At 42.4% G+C, this 11,443-nt stretch overlaps 2 long non-coding RNA genes across 3 annotated transcripts in view; both read left to right on the top strand.

Moving 5' to 3' along the window:
- Positions 1-8,231, top strand: LOC143442955 (uncharacterized). Its single transcript, XR_013111580.1, has 5 exons — positions 1-118; positions 2,295-2,387; positions 5,013-5,158; positions 6,370-7,029; positions 7,447-8,231. It is a non-coding gene; the product is annotated as an uncharacterized LOC143442955 (long non-coding RNA).
- Positions 8,232-8,336: 105 nt separating this feature from the next.
- LOC143442954 (uncharacterized) overlaps positions 8,337-11,443 on the top strand; it is a 49,615-nt gene continuing 46,508 nt past the window's right edge. For both annotated transcript variants that reach the window (XR_013111579.1, XR_013111578.1), the window contains exons 1-2: positions 8,337-9,630; positions 11,287-11,388. This is a non-coding gene — a long non-coding RNA (uncharacterized LOC143442954). The remainder of the gene's footprint in view (positions 9,631-11,286; positions 11,389-11,443) is intronic.

Below are 11,443 nucleotides of genomic sequence, written 5' to 3'. Positions count from 1 at the left end.
CTCCTGTTTGAGCACTGATCTTTAGCAGTGGTGCTGCTTCAGGAAGGAGGTGGTGGACACTCAGGAGGTGGAACCTGGACGGATTCTGAAGTAGGTCTCTCGACATATAACTTTAAAGGTAAAACCTGCTTCTCATCCTATCCTCTTTTTCCTTTCTGACCATCATGATAGGAGCTTGCATGCTTTCCCTGCCATGATGGAAGGAAACCTTTGAAGCCGTGAACTCTAACACACAAACAAACAAACAAGCAAGCAAGACAAAAAACAAAAACCCAAAACAAAAACAAACAACAAAACAAAAAAAAAAACCCAACAACAACCAAAACCAACCAACCAACTAACCAACCAACTAACCAACCAACCAAAAATCCAAAACCAAAAACAAAACAAAAAATCATTCTCTTGTGTTTCTAAGGTGTTTAAAAACACAGGGAAACAAATTCTGGCCTAGTGGTTGCCCCAGGAACCCAGGAGGCTATTTACACCTGATTTCCAAATTCGTCTAGGTGGCACAGCAAGCACCTTCACGGGTTGGTCCTGTTTCAGGATCCTCCTGCCTTAGTGCCTGTAGAGCTGAGGTTAACATATAAGTCTCAAATCCCAACTTGACGTGCATTTTTAACCTACTGTGCACACATGCACATGAGTAGTCTAAATGCTTCAGGTTGCTGAGCTATTTAAGACAGGGATACAGCTTTTCCAGAGTCTAGAGATGAAAAATCTGGTGGCATTCAGAATTTTTCTGGCTGAGGCAGTGACCTCAAAGGATCTAGAATCTCAAACTTGGAAGGTGAGGCAAAGAGGAACCTAGAAAGGCCCAAAGACTTTTGGGAGCTGGAGCTGCTGCTGGGGGATGGGAGGGGGTGAGGCTGAGACTGGAGAGGGAGATGAAGGGACTTTACTCATTAGGCTCAGACATTTGCATTTAACTTAAAGTCACTAGAAGATAATGTGTGTTATGGACTGTCCCCAACAATCCCGGCTTTCTTGATCTCTGATGGATGAGGATAACACCTTGAACAAGGGGTCTGTCTCCCAGGCATGTTATCTAGTAGGCAGAGTGACGAGCTGAACGATCAGATGTCATACCTGGAATTATAGACTGAAAGTATCGATGAGGGTCAGGACAAAGGAAACTACATGAGGACGACAGAGTGGGACTTGGTAGATACAAATAGGACCCTTCGCTTCCCACCTTCTAGGCTGATGTTCTCTGGACTGTCTATACAATTCTGTTTTCTGACATCTTAATATAAACTCTACTTTTCTTGAATAGCTAGACTCAAAAGACTTTTCAAAGTGAAATGGGGGAGATCTCTGAAAAATATACCCTGAGTTCCATCTACTGAAACAATTTGCTGACAGGAAAATTCGCTCTTTGTAAAAAGTACGTGTGTGGAGTTTAGAATGGTACACAGTTGTGTAACCGGTAAAGATAGTGGACAGTATTGACCCCAAAAGGTTGCTTCATACCCCACCCTTGAAGTCAACCCCCACCCTACCCCACCCCCTGGGCCCCACATCAGATAACCACCCACCTGCCTTCTGACCTTGTGGTTTTGCTGTTGGAGATAGGTGAAATAGTACAGAAAGTCACTCCACGTGGTGTGGATGATATTCACCTGTGTTGTTTCCCAAATTCAGACCTTGTTCCTTTTAAATACAGATTAGGATTCCACAGTATGGATGTGTGTGTGTTCGTTTCTCCACTCTTTCACTGGTAAGGAGAAATTTGGGTCAGCCTTCGTTTTAAGCAATTATGAATAAAATCGCTAGAATTCTTTGTGAAAAAAGCTTTCTTTGTGAAAACACAAGTTTTCATTTCCCCTGGGTAAACAGCTAAGCAAAACAGAGAGGTCTTGTGGTATGTTTTATCAGAAACTTCCAAATTATGTTCAAAGTAATTATACCATTTGCATTTGCACCAAAAATCACGACCATCCCAGCTGCTCCACATCCTCCGGACTTTCTCATCCGCCTTCTTGGTTTTAGCCATCCATATTAGAGGGTAGATGTATGTCTTTCCTGCTTTTAGTTTGCATTTCCCTCATAGTTAATATGTCAAGCACATTTTCCTGTACTTACCTTTTAGATCTGTCCATATTTGTAAAGTGTGTTCAAATCTTGTTCAAGTATTGTTCATGCTTGTTTTGTGTGTCCCATTTAAGAAACCCATGCCTTGCTCCATACCACAACAATGTTCTTCTGTTTTTTAGAAGTTCGGTTGTTTTTGGTCTTATATTTACACTATCATCTGACTTGAGTTCATTTTTTTTTTTTTTTTTTTGATATAGGTTGTTTGAAAGAATTCAATGACTCCAGAAAGTTTTAGAAAACTCCATCTGAACTCCAGTACAGATGGAGGAGAGAAGCTGAATCACTGGCAGGTAAGGACAGTGGTCATTATGAAAAGGTTGGTCAGCATTGGGCATGGTGGGTCAGCATGCAGTTGAGGAGAGGCTCTGGATTAGACAGGAGTGGCTGAGTGCCATGTGGTTGGACTGGAGTACTTCTTGGCCCCGAGGATGGGACATGAAGGAAGGAGGCGAACACTCCTTGTGAGAGTCAGGGAAGGTCTCAGATGAATGGCCTGTACAATGAGTTGACAAAAGCTAACACATTTCTTGGCTTTGTGGGTAGGGATTGGGATAGGAAAGAGCTCAGTTTATACTCTGACATTTAAAGAAAGAATTCAGAGCCTGACTCTTTGCTACAAAAATTACACTTGACTGAATAGCAGAACTGGTAACAGGGCCGCCGCTATCACAGTCTCACATGGGAAAGGTGGCTGAGGTAACTTCACCCACACACCAGTTCATAGAGGAGCATGCATGTAAACACCAGGTTACTGTAAGTAAGCACTTAGAAGCTTTCAGCTGGAGCCCAGTAGTAGCCTTGCTACAGGGACCAGGCAGCAGGACCTAGGCTCAGTCAGCTGGGACCCAGACTGCATCTCTGGGGCAATGATCTGAAGATGCCACTGAAGGATCCTATTGAGCTGTATGTTTCTGAAACTGTTTTTTTTCCATATAGAAATGGGGATCATACATACTTGCTCTTTGGATGCTCCAGTGCATGGAAGACATCACAGAGTCTATAGGGCAGCAAGCACAAAATCTGACACAGACAGGAAAAGGTTGCAGGGAGAGCCACTGGAAGAAGATCTCACTCTGAGGCAGGGCTGGCACCCCACAAGACATCTCCATCCAACTTGGAAAACTGAGCATCCATTTACATGATTTGGACAATGAGGCTGCCCAATTAAAATCCCAGGCACTTCCAGTTTTGGCTGATCAACTTCAAGGTTTTGGCTTCACCTTAATGCTTGTCCCCAGTAATGTAGACACGGCTCAAAAATAAAAATCAATTACTCTAGTGACTGTGTCCAAGGAGCCAGGGAGATATTTTCCTTCTGCTCATTTAGAAGCTTCTAGGAAATTTTATTGTACATCTTGTCTAGAACAAGGTCCCAGCCTTTATCATAAATGGAGGAAGATAGGTTGAGAGCGTATGGGATTTTTAAACTTTTATGCAGCAGGAAAGAAGGTCCAAGGTGTGCATTGTGGGTGACTAGACAATCAGAAAGACCCAAACCAATATGTGTGGTCTTTATAGCAGTGAAAATTCAGGGTACCATCTTAGTTGAAGGTAGCATTGTAATAAAATTCTACATTGAGTTAGATTGTGAAGGCTAGCATGCAATTATAAACTCTAGTTTTTACATAGTTGTGCCTCTAAAATGTGAGATCCTTTTTAGGCTAAAAAAATAATTTTAAGCCCCTATTTCAATTACAAGTTATTTAACCGCTAATGTCATACAAACTTTGCTTAATGAAATATATTTTTATCCAATGCATTTCATGGTTTTAGTAATGTAATTCTCAAGGCTAATAGAATGACCCCTAAACAAGAATAAAATTACTTAAGTGGTAAAAATTGCTCATAGTTACTGGGGTTTTATCAGCATAACTTTTACAGTGTGTAAGGTGGGTGACAGAGTGTATTTTTAAAGTGAGGAGTTACAATCAATGTCAAAATTCTTAATAGCAGAAACTCCTGTTGAACAGTATATGCTCATGAAGAGGATTAATGTTGCTGCAAAATAGGTCTGGAAATGTGCATGATAAAAGGTAGCATAGTTGGACTTACAAGCACGAGTAGCCGAGTAGCCGGTTCAGGTGGAGAGCAGTACTCTGAGGGTCTGCGTCCTTTGGGGACCTTGTGCCCTCTATTGGCCAGGGGAGCATGTCACGTGCACAGAGACCTGTGCTTTATGGTCATTCTCCTTCATTCTTGTGTAGGTGTAATCAAGAGTTCTCATGATTGACAGCCTATTTGAATCCAAGATGCATTGACTGCATATGGAAGCTTTTCTTTTCCAGGAAAAATTGCATTTTCTCATCTTCTACCTACTTTTTATTCCATCTTCTCCTTTTTCCTCTTCTTCCCCAGACAAGCATCTTTGATGCCTCTGCATCATCCTACACATAAACAAATGTTTTATGTAAATGTTGATTCTGCATGCATGTCTCAGCTAATATTTACAGTATACTGTGAGGTAAATGCTACTAGGGGCTTAGGTTATAATTCAGGAAGCTAATTTGGAGAAAGCTAGCTGTCTCAAGGCCTCTTAACCCAGAGCTTCTGTAACCCATTTGACGGATTCTGTATTTATCCATCTTTTTTCTCCTCTTAGAGCTGTTTCTCTCGTAATTTTCTTGACATTTTATTATGTAATCCTTTATTTCACCCCATAACCCCGTGAGGCATAATTTATGTATAATTCTGTGATTGGATGATAATATGATTACTATTTTCCTCTTTAGGAAAGGTGTTTTTGTTTACTTTTGAGTGGTACAATGTGATTTTATTTCTATTTAGACCTGTGTCCTATATCCAAGGTTGAAAAGGGAGATGATAATCTAAAAAAAAAAAAGACTATTATCATTGAGTCCATTATTGAGAACGGTTTTAACTTATCTCCACCCTCTCTTTTGATTCCTTGTTTTTAGAGAATTTGAAGACTTGGCTATAAATACCATCTTCAGAATTCTGACCTCTCAGAGCCCACAGAGAACCACAGGCTTGGAATTCCACTTTGTTAGGTAGCTTGAAGACCCATTCAAAATACGGTGGAAGGAGGGTATTGAATATGCAGGTAAGTAGTCTATTCAAAATGTCCAAAAGAGGAAGGTGTTTTACTTATGGGCCCTGAGACACCAGGTATCATTCAAAACTATAATGTATGTCAAGTGGATGGAGGCAGCTCATAGTGGGTTCAGTTTATGGAATTACATTTAGATCACAGATTCAGGCCCTAGACAAAAAGAAGACAGGGCTCTTATGAAGCAGGAGGATATAGACTAGGACATTAAGATTCATTTACAGAAAAGGTAGGGACTGAGATGTGATTGACTACCACAGTACAAATGGTTTCCTTCAGTTTACTCTTAGGTCGAGCCAAAGCCCCACATACTAGGGATCCTTGATGGAGGTGAGAGAGATGGCCAATGTTTCAGAAAGTGGAACCAATAGGAAAGCCAGTACTTTGCAGGATCAATAGCCTTAGACTTGACATCTTCAGTTGACAGACATGGTGAAATGCTGACTTGGTGTGAGCAAGGTTATTGAATGTGCATATCGACAGTCTTTTCAAGACATCAGGATGTTGCAGCAAGATGCTGGGTGGGGGACTATAATACCCAGATCAAAGGTGCCCAGGAGTCCCTCAAAGGGAGAATTGCATGGACCGTCTAGACTACCAAGGGACCTCAAGAATTTGAGTATAGTTGAACTATAGTTCTAGGAGACTGGGATTTTGTAGAGCAGTTGGCACAGTCATCAGTTGCTTTTTTCTGAGCACGATCATCTCTATGTGTCCATAAAGTGCTGGTAGTCATTGGAAACTTCTGCAACAGAGGCCATCACTCTTGAGCAAAACTCACTGGGCACCATGGAAATAATCCTGTTGGGGCTACATGATTTGTCCTGGAAAAGGCTTTGTGCTTTAATGTCAGACAGGAATAGGTGCAAGTTTTGACTTTGCTTCTTTTGAATTGAACTTGAAAAAATTCTACAGACCCATTGAGCAATTTCCTCAGGATAATTCTCACCTGATTGGGTTGTTTTGATGGGTTTTCTATTGCACATGGTTGTGGCCCTAGATAGTCAATAATACAATGTAACAACCACTCATATTTAGTCACATAGAAAAACTATGTGCTCTGGACTGTGGGTCAGGAATTTGGACAGCGCAGCAAGCATGGCTACTTGTCTTTTACCTGTACTAGTTCTCTTTTGCACTCCTGCGACAAAATTCCTAACATAGCAGCTTAATGGAGACAGGGTTTATTTTGGCTGTGGTTTCAGGACGACATTGTCCTTCAGAGAAGAGCACCTATGGCTCAGGCTGTGGATGTGGGTGAGTACACCTATTGCGTTTCCCATCGTGGCAGATCAGGATGCAGAGAATGAGAACACAAGCAGGTACAGGCATCTGCAAAGCCCATCCTCCATGACCTCTCTCCATTAACTAGACCTCAGGATCTTCCCAAACAGTTCTGTGGCTGGGAACCATGAGTTTCAAACCATACTACACTCTACTGTGTGAGTCCATTCATAGAAGGGGATACCTGAGGCTGGGTAATTTTATAGAGAAAAGTTTATTCATCTTACAGTTTGCTGTTCCCGTGAGACCCTATTGGTTCGTGAGAATGAACCCAGCGTTTCTGGGACCTACCTTAATCTCTTTGGAGTAGAGGTTCTGTTGACTTCCCATTAAGTCCCACCTCTGAAAAGTACCATGAGGAAGAATCCTTCAGTACATCAACCCTGGGAAAACAAACCACATTTAAACCACTTCCAGGGGTCAGCATGATGGCTCAACAGATAAAGACACTGTGAAGCCTGACCACCTGAGTTCAAGCCCCTGGCATCCACATGGTAGAAGGAAAGAGCTGACTCCTGAAGATTGTCCTCTGACCACCACACACATGCTGTGGCATGCTTGTCTCTCTCCCCGCTGAATGAGTAAGTAAATTGGAAAGCATTAAACTACTTCCAAACCATTGCACTTTCTCAATCTGAACACCCAGGCTAAAGTCTTAGACATTAAACATTAAGAGTTCTCAGCTATAATGTGGGGACTTCTAAGTTAGTGGGACAATTGACTCATATGATACCAGGACCATGGCAGGTACTCACAGTCAATGGAGCTTTTATTATGACCATCATCTGGAGACATGTGAATTAGCTCAGTTCCTGTATGGCCTCTTAGTGGTGTACCAATTCTGCCTTTTATATTTGTGGCCTGGGGAAATAGCAATCCCAACTTCCTAAGGCAGTGTCTCAGGATTCATTGATTGTGTGTACATGTGTGCCTACCTACCACCATCAGTAAGAGGTGGCAAAGAGTATGAACTGTTCTCATCAGAACTCATGTTGAAGTTTAATTCCAGATGGAAGGAAAGTCAGCAGACCATCAGTATCCCTATGCTCCGCTGTCTGGCCTGCCACACACCTACCATGATGGACAGAACCCACTAAAGCTGTGAATGAAGTAAGTCTTTTTCTCACTTAAATTGTTTCTGTTAGGCATATTATATTATAAGTAATATAAATTGGGCGAATTAGTTCTCTTGAAGAGTTGGCTACAAAAAAAAAAAAAAATAACCCAAAAAAGCAAGCTTCTTTCCTTGTCAGCTCTCATTTTTTTCCCTTTTCATGTGATCTGCACCCCCTCCACTCTTTCTCTTCTCTCCCCTTTTCATGTGATCTGCATTCCCCCCCCCACTCTTTCTCTTCTCTCCCCTTTTCATGTGATCTGCATCCCACCCCCAATGTTAGCTACCAATCATGGGTCAGGTAAACCTCTTTTCTTCATACATTGCCCAGTATAAGAGATTTCCAGGACCATTATTGTTCATGATTATCCTGCTGGGAAGGGAACTTGACCTATGAGGCTCTTAGTTGCTGTCTTTCTGGGAAATGGGAGACTCAGAGCAACAACCCAGACAGTCAGATGACAGTGGAATGACAAAGAATGCACACCTGAATCTCCTGCCTAGTACAGGACACACTGTCCCCATCCCCACCCTGTTCCATCGATGTTTCTTTGAAGGTCTGAGCTGGGTGGCCTGCAAGGTGAGCTTTGAGCTGGGCCGCCTGCTTCCCTCTTTATCTCAGAAGCACTCTCCACACCCATCCTGGGGGTGAACATCCAGCCTTTGTGACATCCAGCCCTGAAGTTTAGCAGCAAGCTGGTGAACTCCATGGTGGCTTTGTTCCGAAGACAGAAAAGTAGAGAGCAGTGCCATGTGGCTCAAAGCATCTTTTTTTTTTTATAACTATCTGTGAAAAGATAAATTTCCCTTATATTCACAAGTTGACAGGAAGAGTTAAAAAATACTTGAAATGTCAACTATTTATTTAACCTTTGGCCTTTTCCCAATACTGTGATGTGCATGCTTCCATCTCAACAAGAGAGGAGTGAGTTTCCTGCCTTGTTTTGGTTTCAGCTGCCTCCAGGCACCCCTGTCTATGAATTGGCACCCTCCACATGCTTGTCTGTTGGGCATTTGGCCTGTTTCCAGCTTTGGGCTGCTATGAATAGCGTTACATTAAACACCCTTGGGTGAGCTGTGTAGTTTTTCTCTTCCAAAAAACATATTCCCCTTAGAAAACTGATATTTTGCTTTCCTCCTTTTAGTAGAGTCAACAAAGAATGATTTTCTCAAGTTACCTTAGACACAAAGGATTCGTGATGGAGAATATACCTGTGGCATAAGGCAGAGCTTGCTGTTCCTGGTAGGCTATGCTCCTGGTGACTCTTTGCTTCTCCTCATCCCTCCTCCTGTTTGCTGGTTCTGCCCACATGTGTGGGATGTCCCATATACTTAGCTTTCCCCAGGACATTATGTCTCCTCGTACACTGACCACCCAATTTCCCCACAGTTCCAATGTCCATTTCCAACAGGTTTCATGTTTACATGCCAGAGTTCATATTCCTAAACAAAGCCATCTCTTTAGGCTAACCCAGAGTTTACACAAGGCTAGGTTGTAGCTGGAGCCACTAGTGAGGCAGTAGGACTGTATCCTCAATGGAACCAAATATAGTTCATTCTTCATTTCCAAATGGAATCTTGCAAAACCATTCTCTAGTCCTAGTGACTATCGTGGTTTAAATAGGAAATGCCCTCCAGAGATTCATGCTTTGATTTTCTATAGCTTGTAGTGCTCTGTTTTATCTATAGCTTGTAGGCTTTAGGTGTTCGGAACCTCTGACAGTAGGCAGCTAAAGATGTGCTTTTGAATATTATATCTGCTCCTGGCTCTTATGAACTCTGTCCTGTTTCTTCCTGAGTCCATCAAGGTATAAAGAGACTCTACTACGCATGCCCTCCACATGATCTCTGCTCTGTCTTGCCTGCCATGATGGACAGTATCCTCTGAGACTTTGAATCAAAATAAACCCTCTCCATCTTAAGTTGTTTTCCAGGATCTTGGTCATTGCAACACAAATGTAATTAATACAATGACTTGGAGCCAGCACCCTGCTCTTGCAGGTTCTAATGGATCAGTGATTATATCAGCCTTACCTGGGTTCCTTCATGCTGTAGACAAAAAAGCAAGGTGAGTCCTAACACCCTGCTTTTGCCTTGAACACTGCATGAACACTGCAAATCTGTCACAAACTCTGTAATTCCACACTAGTGTCTTCTCATTTCATGTATTAGCCATTATACAGATGGAAATGGTAGAGAGTGTACCAGGTAGTCTGGCATGTGCATGCTGTAACAAAATACTTGATCCTGGATTTTTTTTTTTTTTTTAAATTGACCTTATAGCTTTGGGTTTTTAAAATTTCAGGATTTAGTCCCTAGTAAGAGCCTTCTTGTGTGTGTCACATGATAGCAAATGGCATCTTGGCAGGATAGGGGTTGGGAGTTGATCAGTCAGTGAGATAGAAAGCCAGACAGCCAGATGAAGAAACCACTCTCATTAGAACTCACCTATACCATGAGCCTGTGTAGCACAAACAGCAGTCATCCTTTCTAAGGATAATGCCACCAGTTACTTTATTGCCTCCCATTAGGCCCTGCCCCTCAAAGGGTCTACCACCTCTTACTATTGCCGCAGTGAGACTAGAATCCCAACATAAACCTTTGGGGAACACACTGGAACCACATTCAACCCCAGCACACTTCAGCCCTCACTCAGTCTGCACTAGTATATGATCTTGAAGGCACTTAACAGCAACACTGGATGCACAGCCAGCAAGCTCAGCAGTGTCCCCAGCAGACAAAGACATGCCATTCATTGGCAACATGCTGAGGTTTGTCCAACCCAATACTGCTAACTGATGAGAACTGATCTAGAGTTCTCTGTGAGACCTTCCAATTTTATACAAATATTGCATTATTCTATAGCAAGCATCTGTCTATAAGTTTCATGGCTGTTCCCTGTATCTGCTGCAGTGTCTGTGGCAGATGACCTCACAGGCACCCCAACCTCAGGGCAGGCTGACCACTTCCACAATTTGTAAACCACTTCTCAGTCTAGGACTTCCTGTTATAGGTCATTCATGTCAATGGCGAAAAGCCTCAAAATTCACTTTTGAAATGGGGGTCCACACACAGGTGTGACTGATGAGTCTCTTTCTGCCACCCATCTCTCCTCCAGTCTCCCAAGCTTTGTAAACTCATACAGCCTAATAAAATCCCATGGATTTGGTGGCTTAAAAAGGGGATTTTATTTTCTCAGAATGAAGGGAGCTGAATGTATAAGTCACGGTGCCAAGCAGAACTGGCTCCTCCTGTGACTTTCTCCTTGGATTGGAAATGACCATTTACTGAGAGCAATTCCACACAGTCTTCCTTACACGGACGTCAGTGTCTGGATCTCCTCTTAGGATGACACGATCCCTCTTGGACAAAGTCCGACGACTGGACCCATCTACCTTACCCACCTCTTTTGTAGGACTTCTCTCCAAATTTGCCAGATTAAGATTAGAGCTTTGACACGTGAAACTGGGTGATGGAATTCAGCACCCTCCGTGTTTCTAGGCACACTCCCTTGCAATGGTGGATTCCAGACCTGGCCATAGTTCGTCCCTTTCTTTCCCTTTTACATTTTTAAAAGAATTTCATACGTGAATACTGTACTTACATAATATCTGTCTCACTCGTCGTCCCTCCAATACTCTCCATACTTCTCAGAGTCATTGATCTCTTCTTTTTTTTAAAGATTTCTTTTTTCATTGATTTTATGTATATACATACACTGTAGGTGTCTTCAGATACACCAGAAGAGAGCATCTGATCTTGTTGCTGATGGTTGTGAGCTACCATGTGGATGTTGGGAATTGAACTCAGAACTTCTGGTAGAGTGGTAAGTGCTTTTAATGGCTGAGCTATCTCTCCAGCTCAACCTTTTCTTTTTTTAA

This window comes from Arvicanthis niloticus, chromosome 7 (assembly GCF_011762505.2).
Source record: "Arvicanthis niloticus isolate mArvNil1 chromosome 7, mArvNil1.pat.X, whole genome shotgun sequence".
NCBI classification, from domain to species: Eukaryota; Metazoa; Chordata; class Mammalia; order Rodentia; family Muridae; genus Arvicanthis; species Arvicanthis niloticus.
Note: the sequence above shows the minus strand (reverse complement) of the source record. Positions and strands in the feature narration are given on the sequence as shown.